The 16874-nt window shown below is 39.1% G+C and overlaps 1 protein-coding gene across 2 annotated transcripts in view; it reads left to right on the top strand.

Annotated features, from left to right (window-relative positions):
- LOC111606250 overlaps nucleotides 1–16874 on the top strand; it is a 72930-nt gene that overhangs the window by 14655 nt on the left and 41401 nt on the right. For both annotated transcript variants that reach the window (XM_023326604.1, XM_023326605.1), the window contains exon 2: nucleotides 13645–13729. The gene's annotated coding sequence lies outside the window, so the exon portion shown is untranslated. The remainder of the gene's footprint in view (nucleotides 1–13644; nucleotides 13730–16874) is intronic.

Here is a 16874-nt window from a genome sequence, read left to right on the forward strand (position 1 = left end):
ATTTTAGTTGCTTGCTTGTCAGTCAATTTTGATAGTTTTACATGAACTGTTTTTGAATTCCCTGCATTTACTTTTGTTATTTTAATTTGTCTCCTTTTCTTTCAGGGCATGTTATTGTGGGAATGGTTGAGGGAGCAAACAAGGGAAGCAACTGACTGATTTAACAAAACTTCTTCCTGTTTTGCTTTAATTAATATTTGCACTGGAACCTTTCAAAGCTGAACTTTTGGTCTCAACAGTATTATTTGACTAAAACGTGACGTTTTAATGGGCTTTTAGGTTAGGTTTAACTAAACAGTATGTCAATTATCTTTCTTATAACTTTGACTGAATTGCAATGCTTTACTAAATTTACTTCATGCATAATTTACTTCTCCTGACTATCAATTTTCATATCGTTACTGTCTCTTGGGCAATTCATACTCCACAAGCAATCATATTACAAGGTTTTAGCCCGTAGCTAAAACAATCTATTTAAAATATTATTTTTCTGTGACCCTGCAACATTTACACAATCATCTCCGTCTTATAATGATGGCCCAATCCTCCCGCTTGCCCGGGGCAATGTTGTATTAGATTGTAATCTCCAACACTGTTTCCTGACACAAACTTGATGTGTCACCGTGATTGGCGTGGGGGAGATGACATGACAGAGCTGGTTTTGGGGGACTGACAGAAAGTTGGCAGGTTAAGGCTTCCCTGTTGGGTGCCGCGTTGCCTCGGGACAGTCACCTGTCAACTCAGGTGAAGACTCGTCATAGCTGACGACTGGGAGCAGCAGAGTGGATATAATGGGATGAGCAGACTGACATAGACGTAGCGCTGGACTCCCTTTGTCTGTTAGAGAAGGAGTAGACCTTGCTTCAGTCAAGTGTGCCCCCATGCTGAATAAAGACGGTGGAGAGTATTAGCACTGTGAGTGATGTGTTGGCAGTTATGGCCTAAGAACTCAGGTGATTCAAGTGTAATGATAAATAATTGTTAAATTGGGTAAAATCGACATTTAGTTCTGGTTTTGTCATTTAATGTTTAGATTGATGCAGTTTTCTAATTTCACCACCAGTGTCAACTAAATAATATAAAACCATCTCATACTTTTAGGTACAGATATCTTGCAGCTCTTGTGTCTTGCCAAACTGAATTTTGAACCATCAACTGAATGCTTGAGCAAATGAGAGCATGTCTGTGATTTTGTTAGACGTGGTCTGGGGGCAACGGAGTGTGTCGACCCAATCGCCGTGGTTGCCATTTTGGTTGAGTTTCTGAAAAAGACCGTCCTGCCAAGCACAGCTGGAGCACGTGTCCATCAAAGTCAGGCTGATACGAGGCATGAGGCCTGAAGCCTGCTGCAGAGATGGAAGGGTGGCACTGACTCATGCACAGGCTCAGGAATCAGACTGTCACTCTCAGCACAACGAGCTGCCACCGTGCATCAGCCGACACAGAGTCTGTGGATAAAACCTCTGGATCACATTCGAAGACAGTATGGAAGGTAATAGAGTGGCAAGCATGAAAAGTGTTAGTTGACAAAAACAACAATCTGCAGAGCAACAACTAAGTTGTTCCAGGTTGTGGAGGTAAAGAGAGCTGAGCAGAAAGACAAAGACTTCAATTTACAGGTCGATCTATGTTCTTACTCTCATCTATGACCGGAAAAGTGAATTTGTGTCATCTTTCAACCCACTTTAGTCTTCTTATTAAAACACTTCTACACCCGCACATCTGTGTTTTCTCAACCACAAGGCGCTCGTGGTCATAAGTTTTACTTTTCATAAAATCAAAACAAAAACTCTTTTAGGAGCCGAACCAGAAAAGGCATCAGTTTCAAGTGTTTTATGAATGAAAGACAAAAACATATACTGTATTTGAGGAAATATAATTCTATAAGATTTAACAAAATGTATTGTATAACAGAAAAATAAATGCAAACCTGAATTTTTGTTGAAGATTCAACACGTTTTTTTTCTTTAATTATTTTCACACATTATTGTGTTTGAGGTTGACTGTTAATAAATTAGTTTTTGGTCTTTATTCTGGTTTAATAACTAAACTAAAAGTTATTTAAATTATTTTTTTGATTATTATTTTTTTTAATAAAATGTTTTTGTTCTTAAACTAAATCTTCACATTTTTTTAGAATTTCATTTAATCGTCACGAAACACAAAATGTACAACTATCTTACTTTGTGGTTCTTACGCATCCCATCCTGTTCAGTAGCAGCTCTTCATTTCTTCCTGTCAAATCATTTGCTCAGTCCCAGAGGCCCTGAGCGTCTATCGGAGGCCTGTCAGTGATGAGGTCTGATCAGTATTCATAACTTCTGTCAAAGCGGTATCATTCAATCTGTCCTTCCAGAAGCTTCACGGAGAGGCAGTGTTCAGTAATCTGGATTTAATCGCTGTAACCTGCACCGAATTTTGTCTCTTCTTGGGTTTGTGAAGCGAAGCCGTGATCTAACGCCTTTAAAGCATCCTTTAAAGTTATGTACAATAAATTAAAGGATTCACATCCACAGTGGAAAAACTTAAAGTTTTTTTATTTTGTTAGCCTCACATCCACAGAGTTAATGTCTTTTTAGAACCCTGAAACATATTTGGAAAGAAATTATAGAATGCAAAAAAGAAATGACACTCTTGGTTACAAATCTTGAAAGTGCCGCCATAGCCCCTCCTTAACGTCTTTGATTTTGCTTGTGTTTTATGTACTGCACCAGTCACAGTTTTCTGACCAACTATTACTATTTATGCATTTAAGGAAGAGTTTCTTAAATTGTTTTATCATTCCATTTTTACATTTAATTATTTAGTTTCTTTCAATGTTTTTATGACCATCAGATTACTTCATTTTCTGTCAACACAAGTACTGCATCATGCACAATTAATTGACTACCAAGGATCTTTTAATAGTATTTGCACGCACACACAGACAAACACACGCATATAAACTATTTTTCTGGTCTATTTCCTATCTTCACTTTTGGAATGTTGACCAACCAAAGTCGAATTTAGACCCTGCAGATTTCTCCTCCAGAATGTTAATAAAACATCATTCAAAATAGATTTTTTGTTTTGTTTTGCAGCAATACTAATTATCATTAGTAAATATTTAAATTATGAGCAGAGGTGGTGACATACCACAAATGCTTCAAAACTGTTTTTTATTATTTTATAATAAAAACGACTACAGAGCTGACATTTTTAGCTGCAGCCTATTTGAGGTCATGTATCTTTATCCCATATATTAACCACCCTCCCTCGTATGAAAGCTTCTCCACTTTTATTTATTTTGTGTCAGATCTAAACCTGTTGCCTCTTCAGTTGACACTCTCCATGGTGTCTGTTTTTTCTCACTCTGTGCCACCTGAAGGACCTGGTTACAGCTTGTTTTGTTTCCCCCGCTCTGTGATTCAGCCTATCATGCCTCCCTACCCTAAATGGGACTGATCCCCACAGCACAGCTAATGGGGATACTCTTTGAGACATGACCTGTGGTGGCCACTCACTAATTGCTCCCTTGGCTTAATAACCACCCCGTGTGTGTGTGTGTGTGTGTATGACCTCGCTGATTTAAAAGTGTCATTTATGTCATTAACCATTTGGCCAGATATGACACCTAGCCATAATTTTTATAGATTATACATTATCTCATTATCAGATCCTTTCTTTTCATCTTGAAAGACGAGCAAAAAAACGTAGCTGTACAGATTTTTGACGTGACTTTCAATAAGCTGTTTCTCCTTCAGGGAGTTTCATACAAATGTAATCCACACTTTTCAAATTTGTATTTACTAAAAATGAAAACCATATTCATTTCTACCTTTTTTTTGTTGGTTTGTGTTGGTGGTTGTAGTAAGACAAAATGTAAAGTTCAAGTAAAACATTGTGGATAAAAAAGTCTAAGGCCTCCACTTATATTTGGACTTCAGTTATTTGGTGCATGACAATCCTTGGATATTTAAGCACAAGGCCACTGAAATTCTTCTCATCTTTTTCAGAACTGAAACAGTCTTTGAAAACAGGCAGAAGCATCTTCTAAAAAATGAGGAAAAAATTCAGTTTCTGTCTATTTTCACACTTAGAAACATTAAGACCACTTTTCAAAGACATGGTATAGAACAACTTAAAAACAAACAGATTAAGAGCTTTTGGTGAGTGTTTTTCATTGGTTATTATAAAATACTGTTTATGTTTGTTTGTTTGTCCTGATTGGAGGCTAACAGGGGACATCTTAATTCACTAAATGACATTTTAAGTGGTGTCTGGGCTCTATATGACCCTGATGAGTGACAGGCCTCTCTAATCCTTGGTCACTAGGGGAAACAACAATCGCAGCAACCTCTGGCCAGTTTGTTTTGCCTCAGCCCACAACATATGGCATTTAACACTCTCATTATGAAGGAGCCCAAGTGTCAAATGTTAAGGTATAAGTGGGGTATTAGAGAATTCATCAAGAAGTTAGTGATGTCTTTTCATTTAAAATACACTGTTTTTAGCGTGTCGCAAATTTAGTCTGTGGGTAATTACACTTTGTTCATATTTGTTATATTCCAATCAAAGTTTTAATCAAGCATAGATTGTTACAAATATTTGCACATAAACTTACATGTAATTTTGGTAATTCTGGACAGAGCCTTGGCTTGCCGTTTATCCCTGTGTTTTCTCGCCAACTGGGTGAAGGATACTCTGCCTGTTTCCCCACCCAAACTCTTGGTCCCATCTGCTCACAGAGGCACAACATTTGTCAAAGTAGACTGGATAATGGCTTTGGCATCCTTATTATAATCTCAGCATAATCTTCATTTGTCCACTTTTGGCATCAGGACACTTCTGGGTTTAGAAAAATCAGTCAAGACTCTTAAATATCCTCGGTTCGTTTTCATTAGCTCAAATTTAGTCACAAAAGCTCATTTAATTCCAGTTTAAAACATTAAGGTTTTTTGTTTTCAAGAGGCGTACAGATACAGGACAGGAGTTCATGTCAGTCCTGCTGTTATTAGCTCCAATAAACCTCAGCAAATTAAAGTAGTCATTGGGAATAAGGCCTCATTATTCTATAAATCGGATCAAAGTGGGATGCCATCCGGACGGGGGGCGGCTCTCTGACAAGGATTTGGTATTTCAAGAACAAGATATTAGATTAAAATCAGATCCTTATACATCACTGGGTCACTATGAACAACCACAGATAGAACATATATCTGTCTGTCTGTCTGTATAGATAGCTAGCTTAGTCTTGACACCACAATGGTAGGTCTGACTGGAAAATCAAACAGGTAATACAAAACCCATTCAGAGGACAACAGATATAACCTTGTTTTTCCATTTAATGCTTAAGATGCCCCCTAAATTGGTGACACCCTGGGTGGTGTGCCTCATTGCTCACATCAAGAAATGCCACTGGTTGTAGCATAGGATAAAGCAGAACAACCCAAGTTACAACACCTAAAACAGTCTTTACAGCTTGTAGAGACAATGAAGGAACCAGCGTTGCGCTATGTTTTGTCATTCTCCATTAAGGTTGTTGCTCTCTGTTGACAATCGCTCCCCCTGTATGTGGGTCACACACACACACCGTTCCCAGCTGTGTCGCCCAGTCAGCTGTGCCGTTTGCCAGGCCCGCCAACATCTGCTCCACAAAAACAATATCCAGCTTTTAGCACTCAAATGGAGGTTACACCATATGCCAGCAAGCCACTTAGTTTCTGCCAGGGGAGCTGGAGCCTGGCCGCACTCATCGAGGTAATGATGAAAGGAGAGTGGTGCTGGGATGCGAAGGGGACTTCACCTTTTCTTCTGTTCTCTTTACTTTAGATGAAACACTTGTTTTCACATCAGTCTTTCTTGTTCCAGCCATTCCCTCCGTTTGTTCCTTCACTCATTCAGCCAATCAGGGTGTGCCCGTGTGCATCTGTTCAAGGTACTTTGGCAGCATCACCTTTTAAATTTTAATTTGTCATCCAAACAGTTTGCCTGCAAGGTCTGTCACAAGGTCTGCCTCTGCAGTGTGGGTTGGTATTCTCTAGAAGTTAAATGTTGGACATGTTTTTTTCATTTTGCAAAGGGAAGGATTAGTTTTGACATGGATTAAAACTACTTGAATATTTTTCTCTTCCTTTTGGAAAACTCAAAGACTGATTGCATTAAAAGGCTATTTAGCCATTTAGGACCAATTAGAAATTCAGATCGGAATACTGTGGGCTAAAGTGCTGCTCGCAACGCTGAGAGGTGATAATGGATTTTTAATTAAATGTGGGAACCAAAGGTCCCAAAATGGAGCTTACAGCTAACCAAGCAGTAGCCATTTGGTGGACTGTACAGACAAGGTCCATGATTGTTCCTGTGGCCTTGAGTGTCCTCATTTACTTTCGTCCAGCTTCTGTCCAACCCTGCGTCCTCTTGATGCAAAGCAAACATGTGCAGAGAAAACAAACAGGTTCCAGCAGACAATGTGAATGATTGAGGTTTGTGTTTATTATCTTTATATTTTAATATTCTTGCCATGCTATTTAAAGGATTGTTGTGAAGAAAACTGTAGTGTCAAATTTTTTATTTTATTTACAGGTGTCCAAGAAATATCTAGGTCAAGTTTCATTAGTTGCGGTTGACAGTAGCATTGAGCTCAGTAGCAGATGCTAATGTTAGCATTGTTAGGAGTAAACAATTAGCCTGCCACAGTACAGTGCTTACAAATCGTTTGGATCTAGTCTGCTACTCTATCACAGAATATTTCTATTAGCAGATGTCACTGAAACTGACCTGCAGTCACTACTACTGTCCACTACAGTGGACAGTCCGGACTGTCCACTGTAGGGAAACTCAAAAACAACTTCCTTCTCCCTTCAAAATAAAAGTATCATGGAAAGACTCATCTTTTTGTCTGTTTGATTTACCTTGCTATAGACCAGGGGTGGGCACTCCTGGTCCTCGAGGGCCGGTGTCCTGCAACTTTTAGATGCATCTCTACTTCAACACACCTGAGTCAAATAATGAGGTCGTTAACAGGACTCTGGAGAACTTGACTGCACTTAGGAGGAGATTCAGCTGTTGGATTCAGGTGTGTTGGACCAGGGAGACATCTAAGAGTTGCAGGACACCGGCCCTCGAGGACCAGGAGTGCCCACCCCTGCTATAGACAGTAGAACAGGAATTAGATAACACGGTGCTAGACAGACTTCCTTACTGTGATATTGGAGCATTTGAACATCACAACATCTTGTGTCTCATACTATCCATAACCAAATGACATTTAAGAGTTCTTAATTAACTTACCTTGCATGTGTTTAGACAGAATACTGACTTATATTTTAAGATATAGCAGTAGTGACTCATCTCATTCTTCTCATTAAGGTTTTGTCCTTGCTCGGTGTTCAGGGGTGTGAGATTGAGGGAGGACAAGCAGAGCAATGTGCTCAGAGGGTGTATCCATCCAGAAGCTGTGGGATGGTAGGTCGGGGCTGCCTTCTGCAGGTCACGGATTCACTTGTGGATATTAATTTTGTGTGGGTGTGTGTGAGTGTGTGTCTAAATCTGTGAAAGTGGGACAGCCATGGTGAGCGGTGAGAAATCACCTTGACAGGCTTTGTAGTGTAAATCATACTTAGTGCTGATGACACTCACGAATGCTGATTAGACCCTGCAGGGTGTTTAATAATTATGTTCTACTTAGTAGAGATAGTTTATGGTGTCTGAACTGAGGTCCTGGTTAAAGGTTACACGCATTCGGTAGTTTATCCACCATCAATAACTCACTTGGAGTCTCCATTTAGAATAAATGCAACAGACTGGTTGGGCCAGCAGGCTGAAGCTAATGGCTGGTCCATGAAGGACCAAGAATAAAGTGGATTTCTACTATCTTCTTTGGTCTTGGCAGAGAGGCTGATCATTATTTACACAGGAAATGGAAGTAGGAGGTGGTGCATCACCAGTGGTCTACCTGTGTGAAACACTCTCAGAATGTAGCATGTGAAGCATTGCATTTAAAATCCAGCCACTGGTAACAATGAATGAGCCACTCCTGGGTATTAAGCATACATTTCCTAGCATGTTGTATGCTAGCATTCTTCTCTGTTATCTGTGTGTATAACTGCATCATCTGCATGAGATATTTCGCAGAACAGCTTAACAGAGGTCACAAATAAAAAAAGATTAGATCCTTGTGGAATGCCACTCTAATTGTTATTTAAATGAATAGAAATGTCTTTGAAAACCTTGACAAATATTCTGGAGATAAGATGAAAATCATTTTATTGTCTCAAAAGTGAACTTATAAACAAAACAATTTGAATATAAAAAGATGTTGGCAATACCACTTTTGGTAGTGGTCATGATAGACTACATTTAACATTTTTAAGCAGAACCTTCCTTCAGAAATAGTGAGCTATCCCTTTAAGTGCTGAGGAGCAGTTTGTTCTTTTCTTTAGGAAAGATTTGGATGAAAACGAGGCTGGTTTTCATCATGTAACCAGATGGTTGAGCTTAAAATTACAACAACGCAAATAAAAACCTTACCAAAAGGCCAGCCTGGCAACAAAGATGTACTGTTTTTTTTTTACAGTTTTTATAGTTGAAAAATTTTGTTTGTATCATAGCAACATTATTTGACTTATCTTCCAAGTTGCTTACACCACTTTCTAGTTTGTGCTTTATTTTTAATCCAGTTATTTCTTGCCCAAATTCACGCATTTCTTTTTTTTTATTATTATCAAATCACATCCATCTTAGAGTCATCACTTGTGTCATTGCAATGCCAGTGCTTTTGGCAACAGATGCACATTTCTGTCAGTGTCTATCTTTGAACGCCTCCCACATCATATTCTGAGGAAGTGATTCCTGTCTGGTGCCAAAGGGGTGCAGCGCAACAACAAATGGTTTTGAAAAAAAAAGCTAGAACAGAGAGAGGTCCAGTCATCTGCCTAATACACCCCATGGGCAAGCAGTAAACTTAACCTGGAAGTCATTTTGTTGTGGAAAAAAAAAGTGATGCCTTAGGAGTCACTTCTCTGCTGTGCACTACCTCAGACAGTCAGAGGAGGGCAGTGCTTAAGTGGGAACAAAAACAGAAGTGGTGTCATGAGAAGTTGTGTGTGTTTGCACAGAGGAGCCGTGCACATTCTTGTTTATGTTTTGTATGCAGTGTGGGTCTCCTGCAGGTCAGTACGAGGGCTTAGTTTGCCATTATCTGCAGCTTGTAACATGCTGTTGGGTGTCTCTGCTGTGCTGTACATTACAGTAAGTAACACAGACAAACTAGTGCAGAGATTATGCTAATCATGGCAATAATTATGTTAATTTGACTCCACCAGTCCGATGCAATGATGCTGAGCCACCATGATTATTAATAGGATCACAACATGTTAGATCACAAACTACTTATTATATGCTTGTTTTTCTTTATATCAGACTTGTCTGCTTTATGTTAATTTCTATCACTTCCTAAATGATGACATGAATTTCTTTAATGTTTAATACAAGATCCTGATTTTGGCCGTTCTGGTGCATTTGGGAACTCTTCCTCCAGCTGTGCATTTTCTCTGTGACAATTCAGGGTCACAATGTGACGGCTAAAGAGAGCGAGAGTGATCCTTCGACAAATGTGTTCAGTCAGCAACCACATCTGGGTGTGATGCGTCACGAAGGCCCTTCAAAAACAACAACAACAAAAAAAAATCTGTGATCCGATCAGTGTGAAAAGTGTAGACAAGGATGTAATATTGAACGTCCAGATGGTTTCCAGGCAGAGACAGACGTGAAGTGGCTTGGCATTATCTTTAATTCATATCTGCTCAGCCGTTAGGCCCCATCTCTTGCGTGCCACGAGACTCGCAACTAATTTATTACGGAAGAACAAAGTTCAGTCAGTGTCACTTTGGCTGGCACTTTTGCTAATTTGTGTAAATAGTGTTGCTTATGATACAGTGCAACTTGGTGCAAGCTTTCTCTTACAATTGGAAATGACTTTTTTGGGATGTGTTGCCAGCAGCTTGATGATGATGCTCAGAAGCCCAGTATGGTTCACGCCTCACTGAGTCATAGCAATCGCTAAGCTCTTTTTAATGACATGACACGCACCATTATTGTGGTCGACTTAGTCTCATATACCTGTTTACGTCTTGTGACATTGCCTGCTTAGTATTTATAGAACAACAAAGGGCATGAAAGCAAAAATATCAAGCATTTGTATCCTTTATTCTGACTTGTGAGATTTCTAGACCTTCTTATGATAAAGGATTAAAGCTAACCATCAACCATGCATTTGTTGTATAGTTGGAATACAAAGACAAAAAATGTTTAACATTCTGCTATCAGTATGTAGATGCTGCTGTTTTACTGTAAGTAACAGAAGATCAGACTATAGTTTTCAGGTTTTAAGTGTTAAAATGAACAAGGATTTATTTTGGTCTAGATTTAGCCTCAGTAAATGGTGCCTTGCAAAAGTAGTCATATCCTGTAAAGCTTTAATATTTTGTAAAACTACAACTTTGTTGGGGTTTTTTGGGATAAACCAGTACAGAGTAGATTTTATGTGCATGTTTTTAAATAAAAATCTGAAAGGAATGGCCTGCTGACAACATGGATATTTTTGCCTGATCTTCTTTTCAAAAGTTGGATGGAGTGTTTATGAACTGTAATTTTCAAGTAAGTCTTGCTACTCATTTTCTGATAGGTTTGAACTTTGACCTCCATCTCAGTCTCAATTGTTTGTAGCCTCTAAGATGTTTTCTTCCAGGATTTCCCTGTGCTTTTATCTCCCTATCAACTTTAAGCAGCTTTTCCGTCTCTGTTGAAGAAAAGCATCTCCACAGCATGACACAACCACCACCGTGGTGTGTTCAAGGTGATGGGAGGCTGTTAGTTTTTAACATTTCTGTACTTCATGTGATTAGAGCACCTTCTCACAAGTATTTGCTGAGTCAAAAAGATGTGGACATTTTAAATAGGACTTATGATGGCTGACTTTCAGCAAGCTTTATTCTGATGATGAAGGTCTTATTTGTGTAGGTCTATATTGATTGCTGTCAACTGATTCTCGTTACGAAGGGTTCCAGTGGGTCACGGGCTACTTCTCTGGTCAAAACTCTTCTTTCCTAGCTTGTTGGTTCAGGTAGACAATATTTCTTGATGGGTTTCATCTGAATCTCCTCAGATTTATCTCAGGATGTTTAAAGCCTGAGATGTTGCTTTATAACCTAGCAAAGCTTTAAACATCTCTACAAATATATTCCCGACCAGTCTGGTGTCTGGATTTTATTTTATTTATTTGGGGTATCAGTTTAAAGGTGGATTTCTTGTAAAAAACCTAATAAAATAAACATAAGTTTTAGATTATAATGCGAAAAAATTTGACAAATTTGGAGGAGTGTGAGTATGTTTGCAAGACAATGTGTGTTCGTAACTCTGTTTTGGTAAAGTTTAGTCTTCCAGTGCCAGTACTGATCAGAAGATGAGTTGATTACATTGGCTTCAGAAATTCAATGCGTCTGCTTTTTTAGAAGCAACTGACAAACGTATGTTAATGCGTTGGCAGGATTTAAAAAGTGAAATGAGGCAGCCCATCTTCTCAGATCAGTCATGTGTCACAAAGCCAGAGCCCAGACTCTTTCCTCCCCTCTCCTCCACGGGGCTCGGGATGACCTCGATAATTAAGGGACAATTTTAAAATGCATTTCTAATTTTCTACCAGACTGAAAAGCTTTATCATGGAATGGCTGACACAAACCCTCCCCATGAATGGAGGGTGACTCCTGGGCTTCCACTAAACTGGTCATGAATGCACAAACCATCTGTTTTTCTGGCCGTTTGTCAGTGTGAGCGTGGCGGAGGCAGCTGTCGGAGTGTCCCTCGGTTTGAATGATGGAGCACACAACCATTGTTTCTCTCGGTAGAGGCTTTGTGAGCGCTGGCTCGTCCTGCTCATGCAGCCCTGCAACCGAACAAGGCAGGAGATGGTTTCTGTTGTTGCACCACCAGTCACCAAGTTGCCAGGAAGACACAATCAGAGCAGAAGACATCGACTTGGAGGGAGGAACAAGAAATTATCCGAGCAAATGAAATGAATAAGAAGGAAAATAAAATGGGAAAATGGACAGAAAGGATGTGGTGAGGACAGTAAAGAGGAGAGGAAGGTGTATGGCCAGGGAGTGCATTGTGTTGGTGAATGAGGATCTGGGGCATTGTGTGCCAGCCAATCTGTAGCTCAGTGGGTGAGGTTGTCAGGAGCCAGAGCCAAGGATGAGAGCCAGAGGGCCACAAGAGAGAGGTGAGAGCAACCAGCAGGGCTGAGGTTGCTGCAGGACTCACTGCGAGCAAGAAAAAATAAAACGCATGAGAGCAAAGACACAGAATCAGTTAAAATGACTGGAATAAATAGAAGTAGTTATGTTTTTAAGTCTCCAGAGTAAAGTATTTCCATTTAATTTTAAAGAGACAAGAGATTAAACATATGCAAGATTATTCAACAAAAAAATCTCTAGCACCTCATTTTGCCCTGTGAAGACTGAGCAAAATTTCTAAAAGCTAATGCTGGATTGCTCGGTAGAATCAATCTAAATAGAATCAAACTTATTATTCTTAAAGGACATAAACTATAAGTCACTTTTGTTCTGTGGGTTAGACAGATGTACAACAAGTAAAACCCAATACAGAAATTACCTGAAGTTGAGCATCTTTGCAGAAACCACACATCCTGGACACAAACCGTTTAGACTTTAGCGTTATTCACAAAAATCAGCTGCCAGATTCAGTTTCTTTCCCCAGGCTGTTTCTCTGATGGACAGGGAGACAGCCGATCTATTTACCATCGATTTATCGATGGTAGATCGATACCTTGCCTATTATCTCTAAATCAACTTTGTCTTGGTTCTGTTTTATTTTGAGAAAAGCAGAACCAAATTTAAATTCCTTGGTACATTTTGATTCTAAAAACAGGTTAATACAGCTCATTAGACTTGGTATAATAGCACACAATTTCAGTCTGCTATTTCCTTTTTCTAATTGAACTCCCCATAAATACTTTCTCTTTCCACTCTGATAGGATTTAACTTTTTATTTGAAATTGAGAGTGACTGTTATCCCCTATATGGCCATCCTGACCTAATTTCATATATTGGCCGGGCTGATGCACTTGACCGGAAACGACACGCTGTGATTTTAAGAGTACAGAGTGTGTGGGGGTTTAAAACAGGCAACGCATCCCTGTCCATATGTAACATGACAGTAGACCACCAGGCATAAAGGTGAATAATTGAAGGACAAACTTTAAAAGACATATAAATTACCTCAATAAAGAGGAATTCTTGAAAAAACAAAGTTAAAAATGATTATCTGCTAAAGTCAACATGCTGTGGATATTGGATCTGTTATAAAAACATTAGTGGCATATATGTCTTTCTCGTGTGAATAAATGTAAAATGTCATTATGAACTCAGATATACTAAAGCTGCACAGTTGGTAGCACTGTCGCCTTGCAGGAAAAAGATCTGCATGGATTTTGCATGTTTACCCTGAATGCCTGGGTTCTCTCTGGGTACCCAGCTTCCTCCCAAAAACAATCTTGAAACATAACTGTTAGGTTTATTGATATCTCTAAATTGACCTAATGTGTGTGTCAGTGTTTGACCCGTGTCTCTCTGTGTTGCCCTGTGATAGACTGATGACCTGACCAGAGTGTTCCTCACCTCTCACCTGATGACCGCTTTAGATACCCACCCAGTGGCCCAGCAAGGATAAGTTGGTACATATGAATGTTCAACCTATTGCTGTTTGATATGTGTGTTTAAGACTCTTATTTTGAAGAAGTGAGGGAAGTAGTTATAGAGCTACAGTACTTTCTGTTGAGTAGATTAAGTCACCTGATAAGAGTTTGTTGTCCTTTAGTGAAAACGTGGAGCCGTTTTAGCCGAGATTTACAAAAATAAAAAGTGTCAAGAACTGGGAACCTCTTGATTACAATTTTTACCAGTCGTGTTACTGTTAAGAAAATTTAGGTACAAATCAAGGTATAGATTCAAGTACTTCATTGCCTTGTCTCCTCTGGTTGGACATTATTATTCATACTAAACATCTGCTGTTTTTTTGTGAAATCATAATTAATGTGTTCTCTGATGATACAGAAAAAGTGGGGGGGTTTTTTGTGCCCATAGATGAGATGTCCATCTTAGATCCAAATACATGATTTAATGTTTCCGTACAGTACTAAGCTGTAAATACATCATTATATCTACCACTTGACTTTTATGACTAAAATAAATATATGATATGATATCAGATTAAATAAAGCAGTGTTTTAGTTTATGCCTGATTTACAGACATTTTTCTGGTCCTTGATCATTTCTATTTCTACGTCTAAGCTTAGACCACTTTTAGACCAGGCTCTGTCTGAACCTGGTCACATTTAAAGGTCTAGATTGATCTGATTTATGTGTAAACAACCAGGTCTATTGCAGGACACAAATAGGGACTTCCTTCAGTGATCCTTTTGGATCTTTTCTTTGTAATGGTGATGTAAAAGTGATGTAGGCTGTAGGCTGGTAGAGCTCATGGTGGTAAAGCAGAGTTTAGCAGAAAGCAGTTGTGGCCTCTCACACGGCAGTCTGAGTCCAGCATTTTTCTGTAGCCCCCGGGCATCTGAGCACCCAGCAATGCCGCCGCCCGTACCCAGCCCCTCCCCATCTGCGTGTCACAAGTCAGATCTCGTTAGGCATGACGGCTCTCTGATGTGGACAAATTGTCACTAACTGGGGAACCTGGAGAATAAGAGACAGAGTTTTGGGTATTTTAAGTGGGGAAAATTGTTCAGAGAGGGCAGAGATGTGGAACATTTATGTAGTTTTGTGTGATCAACTTTTTTTTTGTCAAAGAAGTCATAACATTTGTCATTTAACTACCTGTTTTCCATTTACAAATAATTATTCATTATAGCACCAAAAGTGAATAGAAATCCAGCAAAAGAAAAAGTACTTTGCTTTGAATCAGACTGGGATTCTTGTTTAAGTTGTTTGAAAAACCATTTAATAGACTCTCAGGCACTCATTCATGATCTCCCACTTTTGTCTGTCCACTGTGAAAGCCGACAATAGGCAGTGTGGTGCCAGAACGGAGCCTCTTTTTAATGTTCAATAGGCCAAGAGGGGCTGAGCATCAACACCAGCCTTTTAAGAGCGGGGCTGTGGAAGCATATGGAGCTCCAAATAAAATTCAGATCAAGCACAATGATAGCTGAAGTCTGCTTTGTGTTTGGACAGGCGAGTGAAAAGGGGGCGGGGAGGAAAGTTAGATCCCCCCTTAATAAGACGGCCAACCATGAGCAAATGAATGCAGGGTTTGCTGATAGACGATGCATTTTTGGGTGCAGGATGAAAGTTTAGTAATTATTCAAACTGAGCTCTGTTACTTCAACAGAACCTCTTTGTCCTGTAAGTTTTTTAAAAAATTTATTTACCTTTCTGCACCTTTGATTCATAATCTGAATTTAAATTGTAAGACAATAAATAAACTTATAAACAAATCCTCTGATTGCTACTGCACTCTGTGTGGATGTCATATGGAGAGCAAGGGGTATTAGGAGATTTTTTTTTCCTCTTGCCTTTTTCCCCTCCCTCTTTTTTTCACACTTGCAGAATCTGCGGCATTTGAAGGACTTGTGAAGCCGAAGGCGTCCCGTTGCTCAATCAAACAGATTAAGTCAGTCAGACAAGCGGCGATCTGTCCCATTCAATAAAGTTACTTTTGTCATGCTGGATCTCACAGGGCCTCATATATGGATAACACTGAACTTTGACATGTCGCTGTTTTACAGCACAGTGCGCGAACATGGATCAGATTCTAGCTTGCTGACTTTGCTTATTGAACCTTAATGGTGCCATTTTACTAAAATGCGGATTATATGGCAGACTTCCAAAACGACAGATTTCTTTAAGACTTGCTTCAGGGTTAAAGAAGAAACCATAAAGAAAAACATTGAGATAATTAGTTTTTTTTTTTTCGAATATTGAAAAGTTCAGCACAGATCATTTCTTCTGTGGTGGCATGAGGCAGTAATGAGGACATCTGTTTTCATATGGTCCTTGACACGTAGCACCAGAAATTTGATGTCATCCTGTCCAAACTGGTACATGGCTGGCAGACAGCATGGCATCCTTTGATTGGTTCTGACAAGTCAGTGACAGCTCTGGAGGTGAGGATGCATGACAAAGGGCAAGCAGAGGATGAGGGGAGAACACGACGACGTCTTTTACCCACAAAACTCACAGTAACCTCCGCTGGCCTCCTCTTTTAGCTTGTTGCCACCTACAAACGCTCATCAAATCATGTTCATGATGAGGCAAGTCTCAATTTTATTACTTGATATTCCATTTTTATTGATCTCCAATCTTCTCATTAAAGGGTACTTTACTTTTTTTTTTTACAAAGTGCTTCTGTTTTGAACATGTTCACCTGTGACTTGGCACTTTGACTAATGGTCATGTTAAGAGGCAGTTGTGACTTTCTTCTTTGATAAGAAGTAAAAGGTTTTCACAAACTTTTATAATTTAGTTTAATCGCTTCATTAACAATGGCATGTTATGTTTATAGAGACAAGCAGGTAATTACCAAAAGCATTAACATTTGACGTAAAAGTATAACCAATTTGAGTGGTATGTCCTGAGTTGGGACTTTTGATTATATAAAAACTGCAAAATGCAAATATAAAACAAGATTTTCAGAACTCAATAAGACACAAACAATCATTCAGGGGTGTGTCGCTGGTCTTTCTTGATAATCTATTGATTTGAAATATCAATCACATTTCACATGTAATTGACAAGTTTAAATGTTACTCGTCCTACAAGAAGATGTTTTTTAAAGAGACATTTTACATAAAGTTACCTTACCATTCT

The sequence above is a fragment of the Xiphophorus maculatus genome, chromosome 21, assembly GCF_002775205.1.
Source record: "Xiphophorus maculatus strain JP 163 A chromosome 21, X_maculatus-5.0-male, whole genome shotgun sequence".
NCBI classification, from domain to species: domain Eukaryota; kingdom Metazoa; phylum Chordata; class Actinopteri; order Cyprinodontiformes; family Poeciliidae; genus Xiphophorus; species Xiphophorus maculatus.